The 14,025-nt window shown below is 48.5% G+C and overlaps 1 protein-coding gene across 1 annotated transcript in view; it reads right to left on the reverse strand.

Moving 5' to 3' along the window:
* Window positions 1-13,486, reverse strand: part of KLHDC8B (kelch domain containing 8B) — a 156,569-nt gene extending 143,083 nt beyond the window's left edge. The window contains exon 1 of the mRNA XM_073644838.1: window positions 13,214-13,486. The gene's annotated coding sequence lies outside the window, so the exon portion shown is untranslated. The remainder of the gene's footprint in view (window positions 1-13,213) is intronic.
* Window positions 13,487-14,025: the final 539 nt, after the last annotated feature.

Genomic DNA, 14,025 nt, shown 5'->3' on the forward strand with positions numbered 1-14,025 from the left:
TTGGATGGGTGGCGGTCCCTACATACACTTATTATTCTTGGGATCAGTGGTGGTCCCTACAGGCACTCACTATTCTTTGGATCGGTGGTGGTCCCTACAGGCACTCACTATTCTTGGATCGGTGGCGGTCCCTACATACACTTACTATTCTTGGGATCGGTGGCGGTCCCTACATACACTCACTATTATTGGGATCGGTGGTGGTCCCTACATACACTCACTATTCTTGGGTATCGGTGGTGGTCCCAACATACACTCACTATTCTTGGATCAGTGGTGGTCCCTACATACACTCACTATTCTTGGATCGGTGGTGATCCCAACTTGCACTCACTATTCTAGGGATCGGTGGTAGTACCAATGTGCACTCACTAATTTTGGGATCAGGTGGTCCCTACATACTCACTATTCTTGGGATCGGTGGTGGTCCCAATGTGCACTCACTATTTTTGGGATCGGTGCTGGTCCCAATGCGCACTCACTATTCTAGGGATCGGTGGCGGTGCTTACATGCACTCACTATTCTTGGTATCGGTGGTGGTCCCTACATGCACTCACTATTTTTGGGATCGGTGGTGGTCCCTACATGCACTCACTATTCTTGGGATCGGTGGTGGTCCCTGTATGAACTCAATATTCTAGGGATCGGTGGCGGTCCCTACATGCACTCACTATTCTTGGGATCGGTGGTGGTCCCTACATGCACTCACTATTCTTGGGATCGGTGGTGGTCCCTACATGCACTCACTGTTCTTTGGATCGGTGGCGGTCCCTACATGCACTCACTATTCTTGGGATCGGTGGTGGTCCCTACATGCACTCACTATTCTTGGGATCGGTGGTGGTCTCACTGTGCACTCACTATTCTTGGATTGGTGGTGGTCTCACTGTGCACTCACTATTCTTGGGATCGGTGGTGGTCCCTACATGCACTCACTATTCTTGGATGGGTGGCGGTCCCTACATACACTCATTATTCTTGGGATCGGTGGTGGTCCCTACAGGCACTCACTATTCTTTGGATCGGTGGTGGTCCCTACAGGCACTCACTATTCTTTGGATCGGTGGTGGTCCCTACATACACTCACTATTCTTGGGATCAGTGTTGGTCCCTACAGGCACTCACTATTCTTGAGATCGGTGGTGGTCCCAGTATTTGTAGCCTTCCCGATTGGACCTGTCCTAATCGTAGAGGCGGAATCTTTACCCTGAAGGACTATGGTAAAATGGGAAAAACAAACTTTTTGATCTAAAAATATATTACACGGTCTCTAAATTAAGCTGCCATTCAGATTAATGCATGGCTACGAGCGATCTCCGCACAGCAATCTGGTGCCTGCAGCGTCGCTGCAGAGACACGGGAAGATATGAATCGCTGGCGCTGCCGCTTCTCTCTTTAATTCTTTTGCACGACTTAATCACAGGGTTTGAATTGCAGCTTGATGGAAGCAGTGACCCCAAGACGAGGGACAAGACGGCTCTGCCTGCCTTCCCGGAGACCCCAGCGGGGCCGGCAGCGCGACAGAATCAAAGTTCACCTCTTACTGACGTTGTTTAAAGACCCGAAAGAACAATGACGTTTCTCGGGGAAGAAAATTGCTACAATTATCTTGGTGGGCCGGAGCGTATGCGCCGCGTGTGCCGCTGTGATCTCCAATTATAAATCTAAACTGAAGACCACAATAGACCAGAATCAATGGATGACGATAAAGGACTGAAAGTGCACAAAAAAAATTCCCTAAAAATTGTATAGCGCTACTAGATTTGTATCCAGACTATAATGGCGGCTGAGCGATTCCTGGCAGAGTATGAGAAGAGCCGGGCCGAGGTAATCAATTAGAGTCGAGTAAAACGTACATGATGCTTTTCGTTGTAAAGAGGATTAGCCGGAGCCTCGGGCGGATTTAAGGTTTGATGCTCCTGATGTGTTTTGCCGTCATCGCAATCCCTCTGCTCTGGGATTTATTTTTTTTCTGCTTCTGCCGCGATTGTGCGGAATTAATAAACCTTTTTAAAGAAACCTTATACTTGTCAACAACATTGCAAAATCTACATCAAAAAGAGAAGGACTTTCTTCTCCAATCAGACCCAAGGTTTGTTCTTCAGGAGCGCACCGCTCCCCTGCCTCTCAGCATCCGGTTTGCCAGGGGGAGCTGTGTGCTCCTGAAGGTTGACAATTTGGACCATAGTTGCTCCGCTGGTCCGAACCGTGTGCTTCTTCGATGCTGCAGCAGCATCGGATGAGTGCAGTAACGCTACAGCTGGCCGGATTGTGCACTCCAGACAGCTTTAGATCAGTGCTTACAAGCTCTATTACAAAGAGCTTGTAAGCACTGCTCATGCTTTGCCACGCAGCTAGACAGCAAAATTAATAAATCCGATTTATCAATTGCAAGGGTTGTCCTCAGGTTTGTTCTTCGGGAGCGCACTGCTCCCCTGCCTCTCTGCATCCGGTTTGCCAGGGGGAGCTGTGTGCTCCTGAAGATTGACAATTTGGACCATAGTTGCGCCGTTGCTCCAAACCATATGCTTCTTTGATGCTGCAGCAGCATCGGAGGAATGCAGCAACACGACGGCTCCAGCTATCTGGACAGCTATAGATCAGTGCTTACAAGCTCTATAAAATAGAGCTTGTAAGTACTGATCTTAATCTGCCATACAGCAAAATGAATAATCCGATTCAAGGGTTGTTCTCAGGTTCGTTCTTCAGGAGTGCACTGTTCCCCTGCCTCTCAGCATCCGGTTTGCCAGGGGGAGTTCTGTGCTCCTGAAGATTGGCAATTTGGACCATCAGCATACTTGCGCTGCTGGTCCGAACCGTGTGCCCCTTTGATGCTGCAGCGGCATCGGAGGAACGCAGTAACACAACAGCTCCAGCGATCCGGAGAGCTTTAGATCAGTGCTTACAAGCTCTTTTAAAAAGAGCTTGTAAGCACTGCTCATGCTCCGCCACGAAACTAGACAGCAAAATTAAAAATCCCTCCGTTCTTGATAGCAAAGAGGATTTTTATTACTTTTAAAATTACAAAGTTGCGGATCCTTTAAGTCATTATAAGCCATTTTTGGCGTGATGTCACATGTGCATTATGACGCAACAATGATGTCTCTCCAGGCCGGCTAATCAAAAGAAGAGACGGGGATGTCAGGAAGGCAGAGGTGGATCACAGGGTTCCAGCCGGGGCAACGGATTACTGACGCGGCTGCTGGACCGGAACCTGTGAATCCATTTGCACCATCTCTATGCAAAATGTTTGATGATTCTGGCCCCTGTTCATCAATTGTGGGTTGTTGTTTTTTGTTGTTTTTTTGCCTTAGTCTTTTTTTTTTGTGCACCAAAAAGTTGTCCAAATTTTGCAGTATGTTGTGAAAAATTTGAATGGCTCCGCCCATATGACTGTTAGAGATCATTTGCATATTGCACACATTATTAGCCCTTAGCAAAAAGTCTGATGGAAAAGCTCTTGAGGGCCATAGTGGTGAGCTGATGGGTTGCCTTTAAGCAGCTTCATCATGAAATATTAAGAAAAAAGTAAATTTTTAGCATAAACAGATTTTTTTTTTTTCTGAGTGCAGCCAGCGGTGTAAAGAATGGTGGTTGTCATTTTGGTTGCCATAGTTACATCTAGGTATGTGTAATCTGTACTGTAGCATCTTACTATGCTTCACACATCTAGTATAACATAGTGTATCTAGTACAGACTAGACGGGAAAGTACACAGACAACAGATCCTTGGATGTATCTATGGCAACTGGAATGAAAACCCCCATTCTTTACACTGCAGGCTGTATTCTGAAAAAAAAAGGAAAATCATCTATACTAGAAATATCAAGGTTTACACTTCAAATTGCCCTTTTTTTCTTTTTAGATTTCATGGCTAAAAAGTTTACAGTCGGTCTTACTGACGTTTAATCCCAGACAGGATCCTTGTGGGGTGAGAATGAGGTCACGTCAGGACACCGCACACTGGGAGGAATAATCCCATTCAGGTGACAGCTGACACCAGTAGAAGCAGCGCCACCCTCATGCGCTGGCTGTGTCCGGTATTGCAGTTCAGCCCCATGGACAGTGCAGTATGTCATATGGGAATTATTGGTGCACTTATACTTGGCGTTGGCACCGTGTAAGCGCGAAGCCTTGTCTTACGGATACGACCCAAGAAGACTGGCAGCCGCCGAATGTTCTCAGACTCACATTAAAGTGTCATGAAGCCGCTAAGAGCCAGAAAGTAACTGGAGCCCCGGACTCCACAAAGGAAGACGAGATTAACGAGGAGAAGATTCCTTTTTTTTTTTTATATGAGATCCTTATTCAATTACCCTTAAGTACTTAAAACTTGGTCAAGTGGAACCTCAGTGCAACTGCGAGTGCGACTGCAACTGCAACTGCGAATGCGACTGCAACTGCATACCCCCGTCATCTAGAGAGAATGAGAGACGGAGTGAAGGAAAGAAAGGAAGGGAAAGAAGAGAGAGAAAGAAGGAAAGGAAGTAGGAGAAAAAAAAGAGGAAGGAAGGGAAAGGAAAGACTGTAGGAGGAAAAAAGAGCTGAAGGGAAAGGAAAGAAAGTAGGAGGGAAAAGAGAGAGGAAAGAAGGTAAGGGAAAGAAAGTAGGAAGAAAAAAAGAGAGCTGAAGGGAAAGGAAAGAAAGTAGGAGAAAAAAAGAGAGAGGAAGGAAGGTAAGGGAAAGAAAGTAGGAAGAAAAAAAGAGAGCTGAAGGGAAAGGAAAGAAAGTAGGAGAAAAAAAGAGAGAGGAAGGAAGGTAAGGGAAAGAAAGTAGGAAGAAAAAAAGAGCTGAAGGGAAAGGAAAGAAAGTAGGAGAAAAAAAGAGAGCTGAAGGGAAAGGAAAGAAAGTAGGAGAAAAAAAGAGAGAGGAAAGAAGGTAAGGGAAAGAAAGTAGGAAGAAAAAAAGAGAGCTGAAGGGAAAGGAAAGAAAGTGGGAGGAAAAAAAGAGAAAGGAAGAAAGGAAAGTAAAGGGAGAGGAAGGAAGGGAACAGAAAGAAAGTAGGAGGAAGAAAGAGAGAGAGGAAGGGAAAGAAAAGGAAAGGAAAGAAAGTAGGAGGGAAAAGAGAAAGTAGGAAACAAGAGAAAGATGGGAAGAAAGTAGGAGGGAAAGAAAGAAAGTAGGAGAAAAAAGAAAGAAGGATAGAAAGTAGGAGGAAAAAGAGAGAGAAAGAAGGAAGGAAAGTAGGAGGAAAGGAGGAAAAAGAGAGAGAGGAAGGAAGGTAAGGGAAAGTAGGAGGAAAAAGGAGAGAGAAAGCAAGGGAAAGGAAAAAAAATAGGAGGAAAAGGGAGAGAGAGAGGAAGGGAAAGGAAAGAAAGAAGGTGGAAAAAAAAGAGAGAGAGGAAGGAAGGGACACAAAATAATTTGGGAAGGAAGGAAGGATGCTAGCTAGCTTCTGGATATTCTATCATCCTGATACAACCATGGATGAACAGACAGATGGATGGATGGATGGACAGACAGATGGATGGATGGATGGATAGATAGATGTAGAAAGGAAGAATGTTGGGGGCTGTAAACAAATAAAATAGGGGACAACAGTGAAGACTAAAATAATCTTTTTATGAAAGTGGCCTCATCTTCTCCTATACTGTATCTATCATCCATCCATCCTATATACGATGGCAGTAATCATTTGATGATGGGGATATCAGGCACATGGAGCCTTTTGGTGCAATGTCTTCTACAGTTTTCTCTCTATTTCTCGATGTTCTCGGCGGCTTCCATACATGAGACGAGTATGTTAAGTCTAAGCATAAATCGTGTGATATATGGAGGATGCGATCGTGTCGGCGCTCAGGATTGTGGGATCCCGTGAGATCAGTTGTATACAGCAGAATTTTCTCTTTATTTACATCTGCGGCTTCTGTCGAGGTTTTATGCTAATAAAAAGGAACAGAAAATCCACTTAATAAAATCTTCAGCCAGCTGGAACGCGACAGGGAGAACTGTCAGAACCACGGCCAGGACTTGCAAAATCATGTCAGAGGCTGAAGAGGCAACTGTATAACCTGACAGCTCCTTATTGGTACAGCAAGGTCCCGGGGATCAGACAGCGGTGACATGTCTCCTCTACCCTTCCAGCTGGATGCTTTACACAGGGCCATTCCCAGGTGTAGGGGCCATACTGTACACATAACTAATGCTTCCATACTGTACACATAACTAATGCTTCCATACTGTACACATAACTAATGCTTCCATACTGTACACATAACTAATGCTTCCATACTGTACACATAGCTAATGCTGCCATACTGCACACATAACTAATGCTGCCATACTGTACACATAACTAATGCTGCCATACTGCACACATAACTAATGCTGCCATACTGTACACATAACTAATGCTTCCATACTGTACACATAACTAACGCTGCCATACCGTACACATAACTAATGCTGCCATACTATACCCATAACTAATGCTTCCATACTGTACACAACTAATGCTGCCATATTGTACACATAACTAATGCTGCCATACTATACCCATAACTAATGCTGCCATACTGTACACATAACTAATGCTGCCATACTGAGATCTTGAAAACTTTAAGAAAGTAATGAAGAAAGTATATACATTATATTATGATAATATCCTTTATTTGCTGGGACCGCAATATCCCTTTAAAACCAAAGCAGTCATTTCTTATCCACAAAGTGCAACAGTCTTTACTTCCCGGCAGGAATCGCACTGATGGTATCTTTGCTGCGAAGATAAAAGTCTCTACGCGTTTCTGCGCCTCGTACCACAGAGATAATCTTCTGAGCTGTCTCTTCCTTGTTGTGATGGAATCACATAAAGCCTTCATTAGAATTAACCTCCTGTTCACACAGCTGAACTATTCGTGACATTGCAGCCTATGATTACACTATGAGCAGCGGGTCACTGGTTAATGCTGCACTGCAGGGCTCTGCCAGCAGCCTCCATCCGATCCGCATAGATACCAGCTGCCATGGCTCACCAGGGGAAGTGGATTCGCTAAGCTGTAGGTCAGGGACAGCAGTGAGGGCGTTGATGCAGCAGAGTTGGATAGGCGCATGGAAAAGTGAGGATCAGTGAAGCTGCGTACGCTAAAACCATGTGGATCAGCACAGCTGGGTGTGCAGGACAGACACCTTTGCACAGCAAAGCTGAGGGTGCAGTTAGCAACTTGCAGCAGCAGAGAGATATACATAGTCAGGCAGCTTGGTACAACAGAGACAAGTGTGTGGACAGCAACTTGCAACAGCAGAGTTGCGTGGGTAGTCAGGATGTAGCAGAGCTGAATGTGCGGACAGCCCCGAGGAAGAGCAGAGCCGAATGTGCGGACAGCACCTTGGAACAGTAGAGCCAAATGTGCGGACAGTATCTTGGAAAAGCAAAGCCAGGTGTGCGGACAGCACCTTGGAACAGCAGAGCCGAATGTTTGGTCAGCATCTTGGAATAGTAGTAGCCGAGTGTGCGGACAGCATCTTGGAACAGCAGAGCCGAGTGTGCGGACAGCATCGTAGAACAGCAGAGCCGAGTGTGCGGACAGTATCTTGGAACAGCTGAGCTGAGTGTGCGGACAGTATCTTGGAACAGCAGAGCCGAGTGTGTGGACAGCATCTTGGAACAGCAGAGCCGAGTGTGCGGACAGCATCTTGGAACAGCAGAGCCGAGTGTGCGGACAGCATCTTGGAACAGCAGAGCCGAGTGTGCAGACAGTATCTTAGAACAGCAGAGCTGAGTGTGCGGACAGTATCTTGGAACAGCTGAGCCAAGTGTGCGGACAGTATCTTGGAACAGCAGAGCCGAGTGTGTGGACAGCATCTTGGAACAGCAGAGCCGAGTGTGCGGACAGCACCTTGGAACAGTAAAACTGAGTGTGCGAACCACAGAGCCGAGAGTGTACAGATAGTACCTTGGAACAGCAGAGTGGAATCGGTAGTCAAACACCTAGATGTAGCAAAGTCGAATGTGTGGGCAGTACTTAGGAACAGCAAAGTTAAATAGACAGCTACCATGATGTAGCACAGCCGAGTTTGTGGACAGCAGCTTGGAACAGCAAAGCTAAGTCAATAGTCAGGCACCTTGAGTGTGTTAAGTTGCAGACTTAGAATAGCAGCAGAGTTCAGCGATAACAGAGATGGGTCAGATAAACGGCAGAGTGCTGAAAGCACAGAGTAATAATGTTCACTACTACCTGTATACTCAGGCGGCGAGCAGCCGCCTGAATAAACCGCAAGAGCCCTATGTAAATGATGTCAGCGATGCGCTCCAGGTTATCATGGCAACCAGAGGCACTCAAGTACAAAGAGAGCAGCCCCGGCAGAGGCAAAGCGCGAGGACCAGTACTGCAGCCAGGACAGTAAAATGTAATACATGTTGTGATGGAGATGGCAATCTACTGCTCTCCGTTTCACTTCCAGTAGTATGCTGAATATAAACACTGCACTTTATGAGCCGCTGACGTTACTGGGATGAAGAGATGACAGTGAATATCTGGGGATTTATAAACAGGGGGCGATCGTTCATGTGACGGCGTAATAATGACCCTCGACTATGTATAGAGGAGCGATGTCAGCTCCCACAGATAATGGCCGGGCGAGGACAGATCATCCGTGTCGCCCCTGCACTGATCGTTATGCCGGCCAGCGGAGAGGAGGTGACAATCTGTCCCCCGTGATCAGCACCGCTCACATCACCTGCTCTAGTCTCCGCTTCTACCAGAGATGGATCCAGCACTTATCATAGGGGGGCAGATACTTATTCCCAGGGGTGATGGAAAGTTCCAATAATAGATGGAGCGCTGGATTTCCGTGGCTTCTCTTAGTCTTCAGAGCAGCGTGACACATGGGGTTCACATACTTTCTCATCGTTGGAGATATGTCAGTAATCAGTGCAGGATTCAGGGCAGAGAACGGTGACGTCTCCACGGTGTAATATCTGCCCAGAGGACGATACGCACCTCATTATGTCGCCCTACCAGTGACACCCCCCATACAGTGCCCGCCACAACCCCCCATACAGTGCCATTCACAACCCCCCATAAAGTGCCCGTCACAACCCCCCATACAGTGCCATTCACCACCCCCCATACAGTGCCATTCACAACCCCCCATACAGTGCCAGCCATAATGCCCCATACAGTGCCATTCACCACCCCCCACAGTGCCATTCACAACCCCCCATACAGTGCCAGCCATAATGCCCCATACAGTGCCATTCACCACCCCCCATACAGTGCCATTCACAACCCCCCATAAAGTGCCAGCCATAATGCCCCATACAGTGCCATTCACAACCCCCCATAAAGTGCCCGCCATAATGCTCCATACAGTGCCATTCACAACCCCCCATAAAGTGCCCGCCATAATGCCCTATACAGTGCCAGGTACAATGCCCAGATAATAGTTTCCTTCGCTATGTCCTATAACAATGCCAGTCACAATGCTTCACAAGGTGCCAGCCTCCATCCTCAGTGCCCAGACCCCGGCTGTTCCTTCCTAACGTGTTCAGTGCTGAAATCAGTCGTTACTAACTGGTGTGTGAACGACTCGCTGCTTCCACAATGCCCCATACAGTGCCAGCCTCATATCACCAGACTGTGCCAGGCACAATGCCCCATACAGTGCCAGCCTCATATCATCAGACTATGCCAGGCACAATGCCCCATACAGTGCCGGCCTCATATCCCCTGACTGTGCCAGGCACAATGCCCCATACAGTGCCAGCCTCATATCCCCCGACTGTGCTAGGCACAATGCCCCGTACAGTGCCAGGCACAATGCCCCGTACAGTGCCAGCCTCATATCCCCCGACTGTGCCAGGCACAATGCCCCATACAGTACCAGCCTCATATCCCCTGACTGTGCCAGGTACAATGCCCCATACAGTGCCAGCCTCATATCACCAGACTGTGCCAGGCACAATGCCCCATACAGTGCCAGCCTCATATCACCAGACTGTGCCAGGCACAATGCCCCATACAGTGCCAGCCTCATATCACCAGACTGTGCCAGGCACAATGCCCCGTACAGTGCCAGGCACAATGCCCCGTACAGTGCCAGCCTCATATCCCGGACTGTGCCTGGCACAATGCCCCATACAGTGCCAGCCTCATATCCCCTGACTGTGCCATGCACAATGCCCCATACAGCGCCAGCCTCATATCCCCTGACTGTGCCAGGCACAATGCCCCATACAGCGCCAGCCTCATATCCCCTGACTGTGCCAGGCACAATGCCCCATACAGTGCCAGCCTCATATCCCCGAACTGTGCCAGGCACAATGCCCCATACAGTGCCAGCCTCATATCCCCCGACTGTGCCAGGCACAATGCCCCATACAGTGCCAGCCTCATATCCCGGACTGGGCCAGGCACAATGCCCCATACAGTGCCAGCCTCATATCCCCTGACTGTGCCATGCACAATGCCCCATACAGCGCCAGCCTCATATCCCCTGACTGTGCCAGGCACAATGCCCCATACAGTGCCAGCCTCATATCCCCTGACTGTGCCAGGCACAATGCCCCATACAGTGCCAGCCTCATATCCTCTGACTGTGCCAGGCACAATGCCCCATACAGTGCCAGCCTCATATCCCCTGACTGTGCCAGGCACAATGACCCGTACAGTGCCAGCCTCATATCTCCAGACTGTGCCAGGCACAATTCCCCATACAGTGCCAGCCTCATATCTACAGGCTGTGCCAGGCACAATGCCCCATACAGTGCCAGCCTCATATCACCTGACTGTGCCAGGTACAATGCCCCATACAGTGCCAGCCTCATATCACCAGACTGTGCCAGGCACAATGCCCCATACAATACCAGCCTCATATCACCAGACTGTGTCAGGCACAATGCCCCATACAGTGCCAGCCTCACATCACCAGACTGTGCCAGGCACAATGCCCCATACAGTGCCAGCCTCATATCCCCTGACTGTGCCAGGCACAATGCCCCATACAGTGCCAGCCTCATATCCCCTGACTGTGCCAGGTACAATGCCCCATACAGTGCCAGCCTCATATCCCCTGACTGTGCCAGACATAATGCCCCATACAGTGCCAGCCTCATATCACCAGACTGTGCCAGACACAATGCCCCATACAGTGCCAGCCTCATATCCCGACTGTGCCAGGCACAATGCCCCATACAGTGCCGGCCTCATATCCCCGGACTGTGCCAGGCACAATGCCACGTACAGAGCCAGCCTCATATCCCCGGACTGTGCCAGGCACAATGCCCCATACAGTGCCAGCCTCATATCACCAGACTGTGCCAGACACAATGCCCCATACAGTGCCAGCCTCATATCCCCTGACTGTGCCAGGCACAATGCCCCATACAGTGCCGGCCTCATATCCCCGGACTGTGCCAGGCACAATGCCACGTACAGAGCCAGCCTCATATCCCCGGACTGTGCCAGGCACAATGCCCCATACAGAGCCAGCCTCATATCCCCGGACTGTGCCAGGCACAATGCCCCATACAGTGCCGGCCTCATATCCCCTGACTGTGCCAGGCACAATGCCCCATACAGTGCCAGCCTCATATCCTCTGACTGTGCCAGCCTCATATCCCCTCACTGTGCCAGGCACAATGACCCGTACAGTGCCAGCCTCATATCTCCAGACTGTGCCAGGCACAATTCCCCATACAGTGCCAGCCTCATATCCCCTGACTGTGCCAGGTACAATGCCCCATACAGTGCCAGCCTCATATCACCAGACTGTGCCAGGCACAATGCCCCATACAGTGCCAGCCTCATATCCCCTGACTGTGCCAGGCACAATGCCCCATACAGTGCCAGCCTCATATCCCCTGACTGTGCCAGGTACAATGCCCCATAAAGTGCCAGCCTCATATCCCCTGACTGTGCCAGGCATAATGCCCCATACAGTGCCAGCCTCATATCACCAGACTATGCCAGACACAATGCCCCATACAGTGCCAGCCTCATATCCCCTGAGTGTGCCAGGCACAATGCCCCATACAGTGCCGGCCTCATATCCCCGGACTGTGCCAGGCACAATGCCACGTACAGAGCCAGCCTCATATCCCCGGACTGTGCCAGGCACAATGCCCCATACAGTGCCAGCCTCATATCCCCCAACTGTGCCAGTCGCAATGCCCCATACAGTGCCAGCCTCATATCCCCTGACTGTGCCAGGCACAATGCCCCGTACAGTGCCAGCCTCATATCCCCTGACTGTGCCAGGCACAATGCCCCGTACAGTGCCAACATCATATCTACATGCTGTGCCAGGCACAATGCCCCATACAGTGCCAGCCTCATATCCCCTGACTGTGCCAGGCACAATGCCCCGTACAGTGCCAGCATCATATCTACAGGCTGTGCCAGACACAATGCCCCATACAGTGCCAGCCTCATATCTACAGGCTGTGCCAGGCACAATGCCCCGTACAGTGCCAGCCTCATATCCCCTGACTGTGCCAGGCACAATGCCCCATCTGCCGCACACCTGAGAACCGCAGTGACCTGTAATATCCCAGTGACTGACGAGCCTCCTCCTCCTCCTCCTGTGACTTCGGGCCGCACAGAACCAGGAGGATCCGACCGCTGAGCGACATCCGGAAAGTAGGAACATAACAAGACGACGGAGAGATCGATCCTTGTAGGACGCGGCGGATTGTCAGCCCGGCTGTGCAGCACTACAAGTCCCACATCACCCTCCTAGACAGGTCTATGGACTATCAGGACTACAAGCACCAGCAATTCTCTAGTTACAATTACCCGCAGTTTGCATTTCACATCCTCATGCTGCTCGGAGGTCGCAGAACTACAAGTCTCAGCATGCATTTATATGTGATGTGTATAGAGAACATCTTTGGTGGTTGGAGAACTACAAGTATCAGCGTTCTCTTATAGCCTCAAGTCTACAGATCAGCAGCAGGCTACCTCTAAGTGTAGCACTACAAGTATCAGCAATACCTGAGGTCTAGAGATCACAGTTAGATTCCCTGAGACTCCACTGGTGGTTGTGGGACTACAAGTGTCAGCATGCCAGATGTCTATAGATGAGCAGTACGGAGCCTATGACTCAGAGAGAATGGAGGACTACAAGTATCAGCATGCCAGGCGTCTATAGATGAGCAGTACGGAGCCTGTGACTCATAGAGAATGGAGGACTACAAGTATCAGCATGCCAGATGTCTATAGATGAGCAGTACGCCCACCTGCCCCCCATAGAAATGACACGCGCAGCGATTACCGTGAGCGATCCCCGTCCACTCTGTGCCAGCACTTCACAGCTCACTTAGAAATACAGAACTTCCTTCTGCCGATGACGAGCGGCGTCCTAGAGGGGGTCCGGGGGGCACGCTGCTATGGCTGTAGTCCTGGTCCGGCGGGCAGATGCCACGGAGGGTGGCAGACTCCATCCAGCATGGTGTGCCTCCGCTGCTCTTCACGCTTTATCTGCCTCTGTTCCTCCTCCTCCCCCTCCTCTTCCTCTTCTCTCGCTTTCTCCCCAGTCCCCAGTCCCTGACACACAAATGAGAAAGAATCACGGATTACGTGTCCGACGCTCCCACCGTGGGGACGACAAGATGGGGGGATTTCGGGGGAATTTTTCTTGGACCCACTTTGATGTTTAAAGGGAATTTACCCCTAAAATAAAAAACATATATATAATTTTTTTTTATTATTTTTTCGTTTTTAACATATATTTTTTCATGTTTTTATTTAGGTATAATATATTATTATATTTATATACTATACCTAAAAAACATTAAAAAAATAATAATAAAATATATATATATAAAAAATATATATATATTATATATATATATATATATATATAAAAAAAATATATATATATAAAAAAAATATATATATAAAAATATATATATTATATATATAAAAAATATATATATTATATATATATATATGTATATATATATACACACACATAATATAATATATATATATATATATATATATATATATATATATAAAAAATCCAATTATGTTTTTGGCTGGAAATTCTATATGGCCGGTTCTTGGTTACATCTCTGTGGGAAA

This window comes from Phyllobates terribilis, unplaced genomic scaffold (assembly GCF_046119375.1).
Source record: "Phyllobates terribilis strain yellow unplaced genomic scaffold, ASM4611937v1 Scaffold_8__6_contigs__length_399053987, whole genome shotgun sequence".
Taxonomy (NCBI): Eukaryota; Metazoa; Chordata; class Amphibia; order Anura; family Dendrobatidae; genus Phyllobates; species Phyllobates terribilis.